Raw genomic sequence first — 20,224 nt, 5'->3', positions numbered from 1 at the left:
GTTTCAGTGCAATCTGTGGGTGCACCCAAAATCCAGAATGGAGAGAACTGCTTGATTTTTCTCAATTTAGAGAGAATAACCCTACACAGCATGGTCAAAGCCGAGATTCAACTCAGCACCTTGCAACTGTAAGACCAATGTGCTAACCACTTACTCACCATGTCGCCCCGTTAAATTTTGAACAATTGATTTATTGAGCTTTCATATTCCCCATTAAGGAAACGTAGTCAAATGTCCATCCCTAATTGACATTGAGTAATAGTACGCCTCATTTTCTAGCAGCACACGTCATGTTCCTCCACAGTCAGGCAGCACTATTGGAAAAATACTCAAGTAACCGAGCCACCACGTCTGTCGCCCCGAAAAAAGCCAAACAATGGCCGTGGCTGTTCTCTGATGTGCGGAGACGTCGTGGACTTGTTTCCAGGAGATATCTGTGGCCCGTCCCTCAGCAGCCCTCCCCTCCACCCCGACACACTAGCCCTCTTCATCGCACACCGAGCCAGGCCGTTGCTGTCGTCAGGGCCCTCCGGAGGGAGATTAAAAAAAAAAAAAGAGACGCTGTTGTTGTCTCCTTGCACAGGAGTCGAACGTCTGCTTCTCCATTTTTTTCCCTTCACGCTCACAGATGGGCGAATGAAGGGAAGAGAAGAAAGCAAGGGATGAGAGCGGGGATAAAAAAAAAAGCAAGCGTGGTGAAAAGAAATAAAAGCCTCGCTGCTTGCTGTGGCGTTCCAGCACACCGTCAATAACCCCCCCACACCCTACCCCCGCCCCCTCCGCCCCGCCCCTGGGGGCAAGGGCCATGTGATACGGAGAGCATGCGGGCACAGCTTCACCCCGAGGCGGAACGAACGGGGGCCCTGCTGTGTCTCTCCTGCATGATTAATCTGGCTGAGGGGCAGGAGGACTGCCACAGCCCCGCCCGCATTAACTCCATGCTCACCAGGGCCGCGTCAACGCACACATTCGCAGTGCGCCCACGCTTGCACATACTAATGCAAGACGTACCGCCCTGACTTTCCTACGAGGCTCCATCCGCATCCTGGCCCCATTAACTTTAACTGTATTTGTCTTTTGCCAAGGGCGGCATCTTACATTTACGCAGCATCGTGACTCTAATCCTCGAGAATGTCGCCCGAGCGCAAGGCGCCCCGACGCCAGGGTCGGTCCTCTCATGTGACTTCCGTCTCCCTGGCAACGTTATGAAATCTTCCCGGGTGCCAGGGTGTCGTGTCGCTCATAGAGAAAATGTGGCTTAGGCCTCAGTCTGGCATGTGACGGCCGCATTTTCAAATCACGCTGACAGCTACGCTGGCTGGGACAGCGGCCTTGTCACATTGTGGAACTCGGCAAAGGTAGATGCCCTAACATTCAAAAAATTAGGCACACCTGGAAACTGTATGTAAATCACATGCAAATAATGTCATTTAAGTTCACGCAGGGGCAGAGCTTCGTAGTGACAATTTTGCCATGTCAATCTAAAGGCCCATGGCCTTCACAAGCACTAGTGCTAATTGGACCGTTTCTTTAAACAATCAGATTCCAAATTATGCAACATCAGCGTTATTCCATCCTCTGATTGGTTGGTCAGTGCAAAACCTGTTGAAGCCAAATTCAACTGGCAAAACGCCTTTCTGGAATCGATCCAAACGCATTAATATATTTCTGAATCAGCATCTCTCGTCAGTATAAAATGTTTGTTTATTGTTTTTGTCGTGTAATTAGATAAATATTGATTTTGAACTGTTCCAGATGATATATGTGGCACAGTTGTGTGCTGTTATGTATAGAATGGATTGTTTTTATAATTGCAACATGCTAGTGGTAGTATTAAGAGGTGAATTAAGCCGGATAAGTCTGGGCCCGTAATTGAATCATTCTGATTTCAAACACAGTCCCATCCAAAAGTATTGGAATGGCAAAGTCAATTCCTTCAGAGGCGGACTGTATGTTCTTTGGCTTAATAGAGGTTGTAAAATACCCCGTTTGAATAATTGTACAAGCGGATTCAGGGTCAAAACGGATCAGCTCGTTGGCCAGTTAGAGTTGCTTGGGATTGCTATGATAGGCCAGCATCAACTCGGTGACCGCCTCATTTTTTTTTTTTTGCGACCACGCTGTCTTCTTCTACAGTGAACAGCTGGAAAAGCAGGAAGTGGTGCGAGCAGCGGGTGCGGCCCATCAAAAGGCAGGCGGAGGGTTAACATCCTGCACTCGGCTCCGCATTAACTGGAAAGGAATGAAGTGTCAAGCATGTTTGCGCGGCAGCGAGACGGTCAAACCTCCCAACACCCTTCAAAGCTTCCCCCCCCACATACACGCCTCCTGCTCCCATCAACCTCCCACGGCCATGACCAAATTATTTCCCCTGCTGCCACTTGTATTAGCATGAAGCTAGCGGCAGCCTTTTTAAGGCAAAGTTGTTTTATTTTGTTTTATGTTTAGTTTGACAATCACCTTCAACTTGGCCCCCCCCCTTTTTTTTTTTTTAAGAAACTGCTGTTTATTGTAAACTGAGTTGAGTTCCCTGCAGAGTTTAATTACGCTCACAAGTCGGAGCAAAAAAATCTGCCAAACGACAACCCGTCAGGTCACTCGTATTAAGTGCTAAACGGTTAGGCCTGCAGGGTACGCATATGGAGTCAGCAGGCAGGTGTTATTGTTTGAGATGCTGAGTTGAAGCCTTGAATGGACGTAGATAAGGAGGCGGGGACAGGAAAGACACAGTGATGCAGAGTACAAGTGAAAGGAAGTGTAGAATGAGAATGGAGCGATAGGGAACAAGAGAGCGGCAGAGAAAGCGAGGGAGAGAGAAAATAAACCCCACCAGCGTGCAGGCCACGCAGCCCTGCCAAACTGCTTGAAAAAAAGCCCCTCTGTTTTATTTATAGTGCGCTGTATCCATGGCAACCAGAGAGGTCAGGCAAGCTGGGCCCGCGCTTCACCCTGCTCTGGGGATTAGGATTTCACAGAGGTTCTCAGATGTGAGGAAGGTGGGCTAAAGCAGCTTGCCGCTCGCCAACGCAGCCTTTTGGTGAAGTCTGGGCCCTGAGGGGGGGAAGGCGGGCGGGCGGGGGGGGTGCGGCGAAGAGTCATGGGAATACTGTGAGAACAGGCGTTCGCGGGCGAGGAAAGCGGACAAGGAACAAACACGCAGTTGCACGCAGAGGCGATGGCAATGACGTACTGCTCTCGCACAAAGGCTCGTTAAAGGTTTCTTATTGGTGGGGGGGTGCGCTCTGACTTCTGAGCTTGACATTTTTAAAAAGGTCACTTGAGTTCATGGTGAATTTCCTCCGTGACGCCGGAAAACACATCGAATGTTAAAAATCAAACTTCCACTGCCACGTCCACCATTGCTTTCCTTTCTAAGAATGGCGTTCACTTTTTCCTCAGCCCCCCCTCGCCCCCCCCCCCCCCCCCACTTCCCCCTCGCCACACACGCATACTTCACTTTTGTTAAAAATTTGCACACGTTCGTAAAGGTTCCTTCCCCAAAACAGCTAAGCCAGCTGGAATGTAGCTGAGGTAGAGCGCCGGCGTCGAGAGAGATGTGGGGGGGGCTGATTTCCCTCCAGGAAATGCATGGTGTGACTACAGCAGAGACCACCGAATTCCTCCTGGGGCAGAGGACGTGCGTTGCTAGGCGATGGGCCGGTGTTGCCATGCGTGGTGGATGCGGTTGCCTGCCATGCTCTGATGTGCACGAGGGACAATTCAATACTCTTCCAGGAAGCAAAAGAACCCAAAGAAACATGTGTGTGTAGGGGGGGGTGTCCATCATCATCGTCATCATCATGTGGGACCAGTAATGACTTCCCTTGTCTCCAGGGGGCACCCTCAGCACCTGAGTCACAGGACATGCAGAGCCCCCTCTACCACACGCACACACATACACACACACGCTGAAGTGTGACCAATCAAACATGTGAGGTTGCCAGGAATAGACGACAAAGGCGCATGACTGTCGAGGCTGCCTGGGAGGTGCTGGCCAAGTGTGCTTCATCACGGGTGGGAGGAGGCCGCCTCGGAAGGAGGCGAGAGAGAAGACGAGATGCGTTCAAGTCACTATAAATTGCCTTGATGGGCTCGGCCGCTAAGGAGAGACGCATACAAAAGCCATTCACAGAAACACGACGTCAACACACAGAGTCCACTACGCAGACAAATTATAATTGTTGTTGTCTTGTATAGACATCAAACATTTGAATATCCAACAACAGAAGCAGTCGGCTGAGTTAAGGCCTTGAGGTGGAATTGTAAACTCCCACTGGAATGACCTTTCATTTTGAATACTACATATTTTTTATTGAACTTTGACACTTTTTATCAATTATTTAGTTCATTGTTTGGATTCAATCAACATTTTTTTTTTTAATGAACTTTTATGTCTTTCTCGTCCGGCTCTCATGCTACAACACATTAAAAAAAAAAAAAAATTCACATTGCTAGCGTCATTCCAAACCCCAATCACAATTAAGTGAGTCACAATTAAGTAAATTTCATATTTCACCAAAATTATCACCAAAATATATTTAATGGTCAGTACTCACATGGTTGTTGGTATTATTATCATTATTATTTTATTATTATTATTATTTTGTTTTACAAATTATTTACCAATCTAAAGTGTTGAAAATGTCTTCCTCTCATTCCTTCTCTGTCATTTATTTTCACTTAAAGTTGACTTTCATCTAGACAATTTGGCCTTTTAACTTTTTCATTCTACAATCACATTATTGCATTTTAAATCATAACACTAGCAATTTGTGCTAGCCAACCAAATGCTCATCAAGCTGACACTACTTGAAAGCGGGTGGACATTTATGAAATGAAAAAGCCCAAATTGGATCTCTAGTGCAACATGGGAGTGATGAATATTTAAACACGTATTTTCAGCTGGGGAATCATCAGTGATGGCATACCTACTATTTTAACCTATATTGGGAACCCTGTGCCCAATTACTCCAGTGCCCTTTATACTGACACAAACACTTAGAGTCACAGGCACTTCATTCGCTGCAAAATAAACACACTGTTAAACAATTACATTCCTCACACTGTCAATCACAACTCAACATTATATTTGCAGAGGCAGGAATCACTTCTGGTTGTATTTTTTTTAATACCCGTTATCACAAATACTTTGCAGGGAAGTCAGAACAGATGACATATTTTTTTGTAAGTGAGTCATTATTTCCTTACATCACCTTTACGCAGCCAGCAGTGTAATTTGTATTACTGAGAACAATCCCCCCTGCACGCAAGAACTTAAAGTCTCATCACAGCTCACAGTCAGTTTAATAAGAGTTCACCATCAATAAAAAAGGTTAACAAGAGTAGCATTGATTTTTGCTATAAAATCATGCTAGGCGTTCACTCTCAATGCTATCAGTAGCAGGAACCATTGGATGCATTTCAGACAAATAAAATGGTAGTGTCCAAATGGTCTTGTGTATTTTTGCTGATGTTTACACGATATAAGTTGGTTCCTTGGCTTGAGTCATTGCATGATCATGCACGCTCATACCTTGAACCCGTTAAGTCAAAATATTTGCTGTAGTGCAAAGGAGGTTCTTAGGGCAACCCCGGCTTGACGCATTTTTAAAGCCTGCATGCTAGCTTCATTGTAATTGTCCTTAGCTGTAAATGGAAGTGAACGGCCATCTGTCTAGACGTGCCCAAAGTTTTGAATGCTTCCCATTCCGTTCGTGTTGTCAGAAAGTGACCATACTCTGTAGGCAACATATTTAGCTCCACCCTTTTGGATGCTACTGTGGCTTTTGGCAGGGACGTATTTAGTCACGGAGGGCCCAAGGCAAACTCAGTCATGGGGCCGTCCACATGCGCAAAGATTTGGAAAAGTCATCTTGTCATCAACTACAAAGTGCGAATTTGAAAAATGATCCTGAGCTGGATAAAGGACTTAAAATCCGTCTTGAGGATTATTATCTACTTTCTCTGATGAGAACCTTAATCAGTTTTAAGGCAGCATTTAGGGCGCTTAGAAATCTGGGATCCCAGGAAATAGTCTGTCCATGTACCAGGAAGTGATCCAGTATGACTTGATGGAGTTATTTTTCAAAGGAAGCAATGCATAGCATTGTAAACTGAAATGTTTTCTGGAAGAGGGATGTGTGGTTGATCGTCTTTCACACTTCTCTTTGTTGTGTTGTCCATGCTTCTCCCTGCCTAGCCATGTTGTTGATGTTTTGTTCTGTTGCATTCGTTTTGTCTTTTTCCATTCCCGGCTCGGGGTGTGGGGTGTCACTGGGGACTTTTCAGCGGCGGCGGCGGCGGCCAGCTCAACTCGGTTCTATTGCTCCGTTTCTGACGTTGGCCGCCCAGCAGGCCCCCGAAGCTCAGGCCCGACTCCAGGACGGGCGGTCGTGGAACGGACAAAGGAGTACATTCTCCAAAGGGGAGGGATGAAGGGGGCGTGAGGAGATGAGGAAAGTGAGCGAACAGGGCGGGGGGGTGCTGGCGAACCCGACGCACGGGGTCTTATCCTTGCGGCTCAAACACATGCCACCAGCTGCTTCCCCCCTTCCTGTGCTTTCATTAAAAAGCTTCACTGTTCTCCGTTGGATAAGCCACACGCTTTGCAGATTGGGCCAGCGACAAACACTTTTAACATCTCTATCCTGACTATTTAGGGGGGGGGGGGTTGACCACGCCATTGTGGGTGTGTTACCTGCACCATTTGGTCTCTCAGTGTTTCCAGCTCTCAGAGACGAGCCAACGCGTTGCCAGAGGGAGCGCCTGCAATGTAGGGCGCCCAGCACGCTGGACGCAGGCTGAATATCAACGCCACACGGCAGACACTCCTCCCCGCAGCCCACCTGCTGACTTGCGTGATCCAAACGCGAGCGGGAGGGGGGGGGGTTGTAGGGGAGATATGTGTGTGTGTGTAGGAGGTGGGGGGCTACTGCAGGAAATTGCCAGGTAGTTTCCAGACCCTTTTCCCAGTGTTGCGCCCAATTAATCAGGGCTACATCTGCGCTGGATGGACCGCTACCCAACGGGGAGCTGGGGGTGTTTTTGTCAGCATTTACACATGTTTTAGGTTTTTGTGCATGTGAGTGGGCATGCGCAGCCTCGCTGGTACAGTGCAAATTAGTTTGCTGGTTAGCATTTGGATTCAGTATTTATGCAACAACGATACGGTTAAAAATGGAATGTTTTTCCCGGCAGTATTATCGAAAGGAGAGTGCTACAGTATGGATGCTTAGCCAGTAGTTGGCAATGTAATTTCTGACAGCAGCCATTAAGGAAAAAACAAAATAGTCTTCAACCTGTTTAATGCCACTCCCAGTTGAAGCAAGTTTTTAGTTGTGAATTGAAAGTGTAATGCATGTAGCTCCGCCCATTGCTATGGACAAGGAAGTATTACCACTCAATCGCCACAGTGCTGTATTGGAAAAAAAAATCACAGCTGTCAGTGTCTTCTTGAATAAATTCTCAACAGCAACATGCTGAGGATACACAGGAGACTCTTGTTCTACTCCATTGTTGTTGTTTGTCAGAATGCGTCGTTCCAACAGATGCGTTCGTTGGAGTACGGTTTTTGCAGAACTAGTTTGAAGTGCAAAACAGACTGCCGAGTCTGTGCGGTTGGAAAGCGGAATTTGTTGGAAAATGTTATGAGCAGAAACACATCTTTGTTTATTGTTGATATGACTGTGACATAAACACGCATGCCCAGCCTGAACATGAACTAAGCGTATTTACTCGTATACTCACAAATGGTAATTTTTATTGTTTAGGCGGAAATGATAAAGGCTTTATTTGTGGACGTAGTACAAACAAATGGCCAAAATGTCACCGCTTGTTGTGTATTTTCTCATCTCAGAATGACGACAAATGCACGCACACACACGCAGCCATGCCTGCTTTGCTGGACCTGGCTAGGAAAAAAAAGATCATTTTTCAGCACCTGTGTCGCTCAAAGCCTTTTATGTTTAGTTCCTGAAGCTCCAGGCACACCTGGACCCGAACCATCCCTCCCTCTTTTCCACTATGCTTGCCAATCTCATTTATAGGAATAACTCTTGAACTAGTGTAACATGAGGCTAATGAGTATGCGAGACGCTTTCTGTTGTTTTAACGGCATTTTATTTTTAAACACTGCTTATCAGCTGTATAGTATTTAAAGGAGACGTATTTGTTTTCCTCACAAACAATTGCCAGATGTTTTAATAACATCTCAAAATACTCCACGGATTAAGTACACATTGTACACAGCATGTGTTACTGTGCTGAAATCAGCCAATTGAAGCAGCAATTTTAAAGTTCATTGAGCCGTCTCAGCTCCTCTCTTAGCTTATCACTACGGCACTGATACTAGTCATTCTTTGCCATAGGTGTCAAACTCAAGGCCTGGGGGTCAGATACGGCCCGCCACATCATTTTACGTGGCCGACAAAGACAGATTGTCCAATAAATTCATGTGACAATGGTAAAATTACTGTTTTAGAGACATATTATAGAGATATTGCTAGCATTTATTGCCATTCATCTTTTTGAAATATTTGAACAGTTTTTACTAGTCTCTGATTTCAAAAGTAGTTATTCATTAAATGTATAGCCCAGTCATAATGGCCCTCTGAAGTAAACTATGACTACGATGCAGCCCACGACATAAATGAGTTTGACACCACTGATATCTATGCAGAGGATAAAGAGTTCAGTAAAACCCCCTCTATCTCATGTTCTGTTTTTAGAAGTCTTAATTTTGTATCTTCGCTGTTTGCCACCCCACCAAGTCATGAGACACTGCAGGTGTACCTAATGTTGTGGCCGGTGAGTGTATATTACGCACATAATCTATTTAATTAAAGAGCCACACAAAAGTGTATTACACACTTGAAAGGAAATCCCCATAGCGTGCCACGGAGAGACCAAGTTTGTCCTTTTCACTGACTCTAAAAAAAAAAAAAAAACACGTGACCTTCACGCGATAGAAGTCAATCATTGCGCTAGCGTCGTGGAGGGTGTGCGTCGCTCAAGATCCTGTTTGGAGGCCCGGCGTAATGTGGTGCAGTGCAGAGCTGGAGAGGAGAGACAGCTGCCCTGACAGATGCTGGGAGGCAGGACCCCACTGGGGAGCAGAGGGAGGGAGCTGGCAGCGTCTCACCCCAGCGGAAACACCACAGGCTGCAGAGGAAGTGGGCAGGGGGACAAACCGGGGACTCGGCGTAGGGGGTGGTGGAGGCGTAGGGGGTTTGCGTGCGTGCGGTCGTGCGTGTCTTGGATATACTTTCAGAGGACGTTGGCTGACGGTCATGTATGTATGTATTTACATGATAAACACATACAGTACATGCTGGTAAGCCCAAGATACTGTAAAACTACACCCGTTGCATAAGCCAACCAAATTTTGAAGTTGTCTCAGCCGGCTTGTGATGACATCAGCATTTTTGTGAGCTTTTGATTGGTTGGTCAAAGTCAACTTAGTATAAAGTATAGAATAGTATCATAGTGTTCATAGTGTTATGGCATATAATGCATTCAATATACTTATTTGATTTAAAATAAATAATACATGGAAGGATGACCTTGAAAGACGAATCACAGCATTGAGAGGTGAAAAATAAAGTCCTTTTAGATTATTTTCGAGAACTAAATCTCTGGCTGCTGTACTGTAAAATACACAACTTATATTTTTGGGCCTTATGAAGTAATTTAAGTCAGGGAAATAAAAACACTGACATTTATGACATTAGCAAGCTACCTGTTTTACTAATATCTTTAAGTTGGGTTTCAAAATGAGGACAGCCTTTCTGTAAACTGTTATTACCTGCCTGATTCTAACCAACTAACCTGATGACTAACCAACAAACGTACAATGTGTGGTCACAATAATATACCTCGCCCAGAATCCTTATAAAATTAGCCAGCATGACAAAAATGGACATCATGATTAACATCGACTTGATATTCTATCTCAGCACATTTTATATGTTGTTAGGCCGTTGTGGTCATCGAGCTGATTCAATCTCGGGCTTTACATAGAAAGAGATCAAGCGTAGCCACTGCGTCGCAATTAGCTTTGCATGCTAATGACCAGGACCAGTTCATTGGCAGATGTGGTCAGATTTAGCTTGGTCTTAAAGGCACACTTCCTTAATTAATCGTTATAATTATTATTATTGCATGCCTGGCTTGATTACAAAAAAATAGAAGCCCACACATTTTTGTAACAAAGCCTGCAACAATAAACAATACAGCACTTTTCTCTTTTCACAGTTTCCTCCTAAAATGTTGTTATTCCACATTGACGCCGGTGTTTCGGTGGCCGAGCTCCGTGGGGAGGCGCCTGCATCTTTGCATCCATTTAGCCGCGACACATAAAAGCAATTGAATCTCTCAAGTGATGCAAAGTGCCTCTGCGACTGGCTCGCACCCAACGTGGAAGTTCTCTCGTGCGTAAAGGTCAAGACGGCTTATGGCCGGGCGCCGTCGGCAAAACGCGGTATGAGCAGGTAATGGCGGAAGGCGGCCCGCTGCGGATGAGGCTCAGTGGGTCGCACTCTGCGTGTAAAAGCGATATAACGATTGGTTGATTTTTAGAAGATAGACAGAGGTGTCACATGCCCTGGTGTTTGTAGCACATGAGGGAAATCTCATTAAAATATTCATATGATCTAACATTTATGAATATCTATGTTCGCCATTGACGTTTGCTTGATGACATCATTCACATTTGATGTTTTGTGTACATCTTGAAAACGCCCATTTATTCTGCATTTTTTTTAATATTTGGCATAATTGGAGTAGTCTGTTTATTTCTTGCTTCCCCTAATGGCGAGTTCTTTTTATATATTTTTTAAGGAAATTGTAACCCTTCCTCATTACAGACAAAATCATAATGTTTGGCTTTTATGAAGAAAAGCGCTTTGCTCGTGTGGAGGCCTCTGTTTGGAAGCTGTGCTTGTGGAGATGTGTTGCCAGACTTCTGTAGGAGTGGACAGACTGCGGCAAAAGTATCGTGGCGACGCACGCTTTGCACGCACGCACGAGCACACACACACACACCGACACACACACACATCTCCTCTGCACTCCTGGGGGAGGATCCATTCCGTCCCAAACACACACCATCGCCCGAGGGGCAGAGTGACCGCTCAAGCAGCGCCTCACACACACACACACACACACACACACACACACACACACACACGCACGCACACACACACAGCCAATTGATTAGAGAATACCAAATGGACTGGCCGCCTCGTGATTAGTAGCAAAGCCACACGGCTCCCCAAACAAAGAGCCAAGCGGCAGTAAACGTTCACTCGAAACATTTTTCAATTGGAATCAAACAGCCTTATTCAAAGTCACGCCACATGTTCCCGCCGTCTCTATTTGTTCGCTGCCTCGTTTGCCTTGCACATCTGCTCCAAGATGCAACATATGCACAGGCGCCTTCGTGGCATGGCCGTCTTTCACCATCCTGCTGGTTATGTCTTTGTCGCACTTTTTATCGCCGCTCACTACTCTCGCCGAGCCTCCCTCGCCGCCTCGTTGCGGGCCTCCTTGCACCTGACGCCTTTGCAAGCCTCTGACATGCTTGGCTTCATGTTATGAGCAATCACATGCCACCTCGACGGGCGTGCTTGTGCGTGCGTGCGTGTGTGAGTGTTTTGCACAGGAGGGTAAGTGTGAAGAATGAAGAGGGCGCAAGCAAGCAGGGAGAGTTTACGCATTTAGCCAGACTTTGTTAATAATTTATGTGTCACAGGTTTGCAAAATTGCCTCACGCTCCCTCTTCCTCTCTCCCTCTGGCTTTCCTCTCCTCCACCCCCCTCCCCCCCCCCCTCCCTCCGTCACTACCACCATCATCATCATCGTCACCTCCCCCTGGTGTGGGCTACTTCTACGTCTCAATCTTTCCCCAACGCTTTCTGCCGTCGTGTGCTTTGAGGGAAGCGAAAAGCTACGACACATAGCCAGCCTCAGTGCCCCGCATGCCTGCATCTTCATGACCACCGGCGTTGGCAGGCCTCGTGACAGCGCCTTGCAATAACAGCAGGAGGGCGTCACGCTCGTGGCAAAATCTGACGCCGTCGTCAGAAAAGCGCTCGCGCAGAGAGCTGCGTTGTGAACTGATGCTGTAAAAAAATGGGAAGAGATGCTAAAAAGGCGCCATTAAAGCCGTACTGTGTTCTGCACTTGGCTCCCTCTCACCGCAGTGCCCGTCACGATGCCAGACGTGGAACGCTTCAGGGTGCTGGACTGCGCAGGCGGCAGGTGACACGGATTTCAATAAAAGGGATTATAGATGTGGCGGCGGCACGGCAGCGAGGAGGCACAACACATTGGGGGCAAAACAGAAAAACTGTGCCTGACTACATGTGATATAGTTCTAAATAGTAGCAATAGTAGAAGACTGCGACAGTTTCATGATTATCGGTCTATTCAACTACATTAGCTGTGCAACGATTAATCGGCAACTAATCGATTAATAGGCGAATCGATAATTATTTTCAATAATCACTTAGAGACCTTTAGAGAATGTTTTCTACTTTGCTGGATTTTCCATTAATAGATCAACATTTTGATTCATTTATGAAAACCGCACTTGTTAGACCATCCTGCTGTTTCGTGTTTGTCAATATTGTTGTCAGCACTTCATGTCTTTTGGTTGCAAAAAGTTGCTGGAACAAGGTCGCTCTGCATGACAAGATTCATCATAGTCCCCAAAGTGTCCGCCAATGACAAATTATGTGGTTGATGCGCTGCTACTTCCTTCGGGGGGGGGAGCTTTGCTGTATAAGACAATAAACGTGCTTGATGGCGTTGGCAGGAGCAAACAAGGGAGAACCCTTGAATCTTTTTTCCTTTGAGTGAGTCAGTGTTGGCAAGTGGACTTTGCGGCCTTGTTGAGCCGACTTTTGGCTGGCTTGGGGGAATTACTTTTTATGTCCCCTCCTAAATGCGTGCTTGATGATATCCATGAGGTTGAGTGGCTTGCTTCCATTCTATGACACAACCGTGCTGAAATATGCTGTTTTTGTATTTCTGGCCTTTTTTCTCTTGATCGCTCGTCAAAGTCTGCTGAACTTTGGATCCCACTATCCTTCAAGAAGCAGGCGACATCCTTGTACCGTCTCTTGTCACCTGCCCTGAATCCTTCCAAATTCCAAGTGATGGATGTCTTTGCACAAACCATCGAGTTAACTTTTAACATCATTTGTCACAGGACCCTGAGGAACAAACTCAGATTCAAACCCGGTCGAAGGGGTTGTAAGACATCTACACTGACCACAATATGAAAGATTCCATCTCTTTGGAATGGAATCCGGATCACGTGCACAACTGGAGTGACAGCATGCTCTGGTCTGCTGCACTATTCCAAATTCCCAAGTGTCACCTGGGGGCTACTGCATAGGGGTTACATTTTCCTACTGGACATGATGGCCTTGTAGGTAATCATCCCACTACTCATAAATCTGAAGCGTCAAACTGTATTTAAACATGGTTGTCGTTTTTTTTTTTTTTTGAACAAACTAGTATAGTACTCTATTCATGGTCTTGTGAGTTTTTCATTCCAAAATCTGGTCGAGACCAACGCTGAGTCTGTAGGACATTTTCCCATTTTGGGAGGTATTGGTGATGAGGGCAATGACCAGAGAAGTTGGATTTAGCTTAGCTGGGAGAGCAAAGCAGAGCGTTAGAGTGCGAGCTGAATGCAGCATTGCCTGGAGGTAGCTGTGCGTGTGTGTGCGTGCGTGTGTGTGTGTGTGTGTGTGTGTGTGTGTGTGTGTGTGTGTGTGTGTGTGTGTGTGTGTGTGTGTGTGCGTGTTGATGGGGGGTGGGGTAGTTGTGGGGGGGTGACTGCACCGAGCTTTACAATCCATTACGAGCGACCACAGGCAGCCAATGGACGGACGCTGTGTCGTCAGGCTGCTTCGTGAAACGTAGCTGCGGCTTTGTGGCTCATCAATGTGTGCGCTGCCTCGACATGTCACGCATTTATCACCTTTTCCATAAAATGCACTCAGTGAGCCTTTGTTTTAAATTGTTTTATCCCTCTACTAGACCTGCACTTAAAAAAAATGAAGGTTAAAAAAAAAATCCATCATTTATTTCCATGTCTTTTTCCATGCAACCCTAATAAAAAACTCCAGGTCCTTATTCCAGGTCAAAAATGTAATTTGGTCCAATAGGCCTTTGAGGAAGAAAAAATATATATGTTACATGTAATTTTATTAAATTTGAGGAGCCTTTGAGGAGCAAAAAAATATATAAAATGTTACATGTAGTTTTATTAAATTTGAGAATGAAATTACAACTCCTTTTCAGTCAAATATTTTTACACAGTTGTGGTGTGACTGTTTGCCGTAGTACGAGAAATGTTATGACGCAAGATCGTTAAGTGAAACAAGCGTCATGATGTTGGCTGCTTCGTAACGTGTTATGAATAAAGTTCTTGTTGCCACATAGTTATTCCCACCCATCATTGGACATAACATTTTGGCCACTAACACAGAGCTTCAATTCACTGCCCTCGTTCCTCACCGCCAGTCCCGTGGTCCCGTTGGTATGAATATTTTAAGACTAACGGCGATCGGAATAGCCAAAGCTAGCGAGGATAACCACTACGTGCATCCAGTACCATCTTTTTTTTTTTTTGCTCCCGGGTGCGCAGATATGTGAAGACTGTGTCGCTGTGTTGGCCTGGCCGAACTGCTTCACAGAGTAGCAGCAGGCGGGCGAATCAAAAGTTCTCCAAAAATCTGGCATATCAAAAGTCGAGAGGCAAAAACTTGAATCTATGGATTGATTACTTCTCATAAACCACCAACATAACAGCTGATGCAGTCATGTAAATAAATACTACATATAAGCTAAGATGCCCAAAAGATAATTTAAAATGCTTGACCTGCATTTTTTCCCGTGTCTTTCGCGACTTCCTCCATGCAATTTTCTCCAAGGCAGCTTACAGCTTTGCCGCCATGCTAGAGCAAAATGATTCTTTCGCCGTGGTAATAAGAGAGCTAAAAGGTGGAACAGAGGAAGCGCGGCAGAGATGTGTGGCGATGGGAGCGTGGGGGTTGGGGGGCGTGAGGCTGCGTCAAAGCTCTGATTAGCGCCGACCACGCTCCGCTCTTATTGATTGGCAGAGTGGAGACACTGGGCTGCCTTCCACCATGCTCTAATGAGAATCCCTGACCTCTACGAGTCAGCAAGGTCACCAAAGCCTACTGTAATTGCACTTTCCCTAATGGCGTCAGTCACGCAACACACTCCAACCCTAGTAATGACAATTACCATAATGTCGGTGGACGCCGCGGGTGCCTTCCAATCATCCGTCACATCTACACGCAAGATGTTTGTCAACCGTTATTGTCGGTTCAAAGGGTGCAATAGCCACGTTACTGTCAAATTCAAGACAGCAGTGTTTCGATTTCTTGGTCAAAAGTAGTTGCCGGATGTGATGAAAATACTCAGCCTCGAGAGTTTGTGTGGTGTGCTCATGAGAAAGTTGGTCTAATTGCTCTATGTTTAACACTAATCTTTGATGCGCAACGCATATGAGAACGAAATTGCACATTCCGTTCAACTGCACACTCCAATGAGAGCTGTGTTGAAAATCTCGCCTTGACAAACGGAAACTGGGTGCGCTGCGCCAAATGTCTTTGTGCGGTCATGTGACCTCGTGGAACAGTCATTTGACACAAGTTTCTATGAGAAAGAAAATAGATTGAAGCAAGAATAAATACATACTCATATAAGTAGCTCATGTTGACAGAATCAACATCCACATTTGGAGGAGGCCTGATTCCATGTTTGTTATTTGAACTATGCAGAGAAAATCCAACCCAAGAGAGCACATTGTAACTCAAACAAGCTTTGGCTGAGATTGCGAATGTGTTTTGGGCTTCCCTCCACACGCAAACAGTGTTTTGCATCCTCGAAAACAACAGGGAGGCGTCTTTCCAAAATGTTTTCGGCCAAATGTCAATGGGAAATCTTTTTAACCACCGCTTAGGCCTCCCTGCATATTCCATGTTTTCCATTGACTGTTGTTTTAAATTCATTCACTTTCCTATTAGGCCTGTTCCATTTAATATGCATGCATGTGTTCTTGCTGAGCTGAGTCAGTCTGGAAGATCGGCGTCCTAACGAAGCGCTAAGCCGAGAGCGTCTTTGTGCATTAAAGACGGAATCGATGCAAGAGAAGCACGCACGCTCGACGCTGTGAGCCGCTTCGGCTTCAGGCTGCAGATCTGCTGTCGGACTTCTTGTCATTTGCATGTTCACGCAGGTCACCTGATAGCACGCATGACTGAGTGTGTGCAGACACTCTTATATCACAGGTTGGATCTTTTAGACTTAATCTAGCCCCATCTACAGGGGGATTGGGTATTCACCTGTGGATTTGGGGGTGCTTTTTTTTTTAACGCCAACAGAGGCTGCATTTTCAATCGTGTGTGTTTTTTCGCTACCACATGAAGCTATTGAACATGCGTGGCAACGTATCCGAGGATAAAAGTCAACATGTCAGCAAAAAAAAAAAAACTTTCCCAACGGGGTGCTTTACTTTATGCCCTTCTGATTTACCGTCGTGTCTTTAATTTCAGCAGGTCGCTGTATTTAAGTGAGAGCTCGGGTCATAAAAAAACGGTGAGCGAGAAAAGAAAAGGTTAAAAAAAAAAGGATGGTCTGGGTAGGTGGTAGCTAAATCAGTGAGCGCACAAAGAAGCAGGCGTCTGAGAGGTATTGACCCTACATTGATCGCGAGAAGCTGCGTGGCCATATTGACCAGATAGAGGAGAGACCCGGGGAGGCGGCACACGGCTCGGCTCGGCTGGGCGAGGGAAGGGGAAAAAAAAAAAAAAACAACGGAGAAAAACAACCTTATATGCTGACCTTGTGGGCCATCGTTGTCCTCCAGCCCACACTGCTCTACCCCCACCTCACATGGCACATGGACCTATGTGTGCGTATGCACGCATGTGTGTGCGTGCCCGCGAGTGAGAGAGAGAGAACCCTGCAGAGAAGCACGCAGAAAGCGGGTTTTATCTCATCGAGGCCATTTCCTATCGTGGCTTCAATGTCGCGCCAGTAAACACAGCAGTGAACTGCCCGAGAGGGCCTTAGAGATTTTCTAGTACACAAACAGTCAAAGTAGCACATACTCAACCTCTTAAGTGTGGCATTATTTGTTTGCTTCTATTCAGTAGAAGTCACAATTGAATTTACAATCGTGTTTATTTCGACTGCCACCTGTCTTGCTGCGTGTGTGCACTTTGTGACTGAAATGAACCCCAGTTGAGTAGAGAACATTTTTTCAATCAAAAATACTAAGTAGTTCATTATCCAGTACATGTGCATAGCTGACATGACTAGCGCTCTTGCTAGTAGCATTAGCACTGCTGTCAGTGTCAATTGACAAGGTTGCATTACATGCATAAATATGAGAATATTACATTTCTTGCAATGGTCAATTATATTAGATATTTGATGTTCTTATAAATTACAGTTAAAGTATGATTTTCTTTTGTGACGCTATTTGTGTGCCTAACACAAGCTTTATTTTGGGGGGGCCGATTTAGAAAAAAGATGCAGCGACAGCCGATTGTCCCGCAACCCCAAGAGAATATTTGTGGGGGGTCATTAAAGGGGAAACCATGACCACGGGTCACATGGGAGCTAGCGTTTCAACTCATTCTCCTTGTAGAAAGTCAGTTCCAATAGAAGGATTGAACCTCTCTGCCGCTTCCTGTCCATCTTGCGCTATCCCTCACAGCGAGGCAATTAATTTGGATGGCGCGTGCCAAGAGTGCAGAGATAAAGCAAGCGGGGATGCGTACACGCCACAGGCCAGTTTCCGATCTCAGCAGAACAAACACGCAGACTTTGGGCATCGCGAGCAAACTCCATCTCCTCGTCTCCACCTTGACTTATTTCAGGCCTGACGCAAAGTCCAACACCTCCTTGTTGCCGGAGTAACCACAGCCCCAACATTTCTAAACCTCTGGATGGTTTAGTGTTAACAGAAAAATGATTGCCAATAACGACGCTGAGGGTGACAGAGTTATGACGGAACTGAGGCTCTTAAATTTTGAATGGCTATTTAAAAACAGCATGACAATTCAATAATGACATCATGCTACCTGGATGATTTGCACTGTCTCGCTTTTTCAATAACACGTTTTTCGAAAGTGTGAGGAAGACAAAAAGTTTCAAGATAGCTTATACTTGGTAAAATTAAGATTTAAAATTGTGATTCCAAATAACAGCTCTCGACAAGCCCTGAAGTGATAAATTAATGAAGTGAGCATTTTTCCCTCATAGATACATTTCCAAAAAATGAGTAGGGTTACATGCCGGACATGCAACGATTGGGAAAAGGCGCTCGAGAGTGTGAGTCATGTCCTGCTATACAAAGCACGCAGCATGCAAAGTGCACAAGGGAATGTAGCTCAGGGCCAGGGAAGCCATCGATACCCGGGAAATTGATGTCATCAACCAAGTTACAGAGACTGAGCAGGGATTGGCCGCCCTCCTCTGCCCTCCCCCTTCTTTTCCCTTCCGCCATATTACGCCATCGTTTCTGACTCAGGTGCCCAAATCCAAACAAACCATATTATGTTACAAACCACGGGGAGGTGACATCTGTCCTAGAAACCTAAAAAGTAAGCTCACATCCTTGAAGGTGTCCCGTTCTTCACTGCAGCTTGACTGCATCATCACACGTGAAGACGTACCTGGCAGCGAGGCAGCACCGTGAAAAACGTCAGCCCAATTATAGCACAACACCTAGCCGTATGGTTTCCATGGCTGCATGGTGCGTTTTCCCGTGGGACGCGGCGTGGAAAAAACGAGCGTCTTATCAAGCATCACCCTGGTAATAACACTCCCTCAAGCCTTTGCCGCATGTGTCAGACCTTAACGAGAACCCCGGGTGAAATCTCTCTCCCCCGTCCAGCCACAACGATTGATTTGGACTTAATCTCTTCCTGCGTGTGTGGATGGGTGCCCTTTCACTGTTTTTACAACATGATTTGTAAGATGGAGAAAAATAACGACCAAAATGTCACCTTCATCGGGACATACGCTAGCTACTAAGTCATGATTAGCCATGGATGTATAGCAATGATACTATCTTAATAGTATCAAATTTTTGATTGACTTTGGGGCAGAATGTTGTGCTGGACCGTTCCGGTGTTCTAGGGTGTTATATTTTCGACGGCTATAGTTGTCAATGGGAGTGAATGAGTTAAGTTTTTTTTTTTCAAGAACTGCATCTATACTTATAGCTGTTATTTTTATAGTTGATTTAAGGTTTTCCTCCCTAGATTTGAAAACATATTTTCTATTTCTTACTAAGTCATAGTTGTTATTTTTTTCAACATGCACAAGTGAGGAAAGTTGATTGATTGAGATCTTGCTCTGCAAAGGTGAGGGAAAGAAACAAGGACATGGCGGATTGTGAAAATGGAAGCATTGATGACCATAGCAACAGAAACAAAATAGTCTTCAACACTGGCTTTTTTTTTTAAAAGGAATTGTTGTGAATTTTAAGAGAGATGTTGTCAGCTACAAAAATGATTTGTGGCAAGGCCGTATCTTGAGCCAGCTTAAAACACATGTTAACTTTCTGGTGTTCAAAAATTGTCCATCTTTTCTGAAGATCTATTTTGACCGTTAGCTAATTTAGCATTTTTTTTGTTTCTCAGTTCACAACAGTAGCAAAGCTATGTGAGCATGTTTGTTTTTCACAACAGTATACATCTCTCGACACTAGTAGTCAGAGGAGGGGCCCTCACCATTCTTTCAAAAAGTTCCTTTCTCAACTAAGTTTGAACGCTTCCGTTCCTGTCAAAGTCCCGTTTTACAAGCCACATTCCTCCCTCCAACAACAATTGGACCGCGTCGGTTCTTGCTATCTTCCCGTGCGACCGGGCTGGTGAACGCGACGAGCTGGGGCCGGCCCGCGTAGTGGGGGCCTTTGGGTGGGGGGAAGGGCACGTCTGCTGGCGGTGAGGGTGAGTAGATCAGCGCGGCTCAGTGTCTGCGAGGCGCTGATAAGATTCCAGGATTTTCCCGGTGTGACAGGCTTGCTCACCGAGCCGAACGCCCCCTTTGCATGGAGGCAGCCGCCACCGCCTGACCTAGCCACTTATCCCCCCACACACACACACACACACCCAAATCCGCCCAACACACACACAGACCCTGCTCCACCTCAGCGGGCAGGTGCAGC

This window comes from Syngnathus floridae, chromosome 15 (genome assembly GCF_059516105.1).
Source record: "Syngnathus floridae isolate MCC-2025c chromosome 15, RoL_Sflo_1.0, whole genome shotgun sequence".
Taxonomy (NCBI): Eukaryota; Metazoa; Chordata; class Actinopteri; order Syngnathiformes; family Syngnathidae; genus Syngnathus; species Syngnathus floridae.
This window is presented reverse-complemented; position numbering follows the sequence as displayed.